This window comes from Arachis ipaensis, chromosome B10, assembly GCF_059453495.1.
Source record: "Arachis ipaensis isolate K30076 ecotype BB chromosome B10, ASM5945349v1, whole genome shotgun sequence".
Classification (NCBI taxonomy): Eukaryota; Viridiplantae; Streptophyta; class Magnoliopsida; order Fabales; family Fabaceae; genus Arachis; species Arachis ipaensis.
In genome coordinates, this window is record NC_142435.1 from 124,129,391 (window position 1) to 124,130,128 (window position 738).

At 40.5% G+C, this 738-nt stretch overlaps 1 non-coding gene across 1 annotated transcript; it reads left to right on the plus strand.

The window, feature by feature from the left end:
• The first annotated feature begins 223 nt into the window (after positions 1–223).
• Positions 224–331, plus strand: LOC148581590 (small nucleolar RNA R71). The gene has a single exon (XR_015899545.1). It is a non-coding gene; the product is annotated as a small nucleolar RNA R71 (small nucleolar RNA).
• Positions 332–738: the final 407 nt, after the last annotated feature.

Sequence of the window (738 nt, forward strand, 5' to 3'; positions counted from 1 at the left end):
GAGTATTAATTTCAAGAACTTCCTTCCTCTGAGGCGTCCCATTATTCACAAGATTCCTTTCAGAAGTGTACATGAACTGGTTATTTGCAACCATGTCAATGAGTTCTTGAGCTTCTGCAGGAGTTTTCTTTAGGTGAATGGATCCACCTGCAGAATGGTCCAATGACATTTTAGATAATTCAGACAGACCATCATAGAATATATCCAGGATGGTCCATTCTGAAAGCATGTCAGAAGGACATTTTTTGGTCAGTTCCTTGTATCTCTCCCAAGCTTCATAGAGGGATTCACCTTCCTTTTGTCTGAAGGTTTGAATATCCACTCTAAGCTTACTAAGCTTTTGAGGAGGAAAGAACTTGGCTAAGAAAGCCGTGACCAGCTTATTCCAAGAGTTCAGGCTGTCTTTAGGTTGAGAGTCCAACCATATTCTAGCTCTGTCTCTTACAGCAAATGGGAAAAGCATAAGCCTGTAGACTTCGGGATCAACCCCATTGGTCTTAACAGTATCACAGATCTGCAAGAATTCAGTTAAGAACTGAAAGGGATCTTCGGATGGAAGTCCATAAAACTTGCAATTCTGTTGCATCAGAGAAACTAATTGAGGTTTCAGCTCAAAGTTGTTTGCTCCAATGGCAGGGATTGAGATGCTTCTTCCATGTAAATTGGAATTAGGTGCAGTAAAGTCACCAAGCATCTTCCTTGCATTATTATTATTTTCGGCCATGTCTCCTTCTTTTT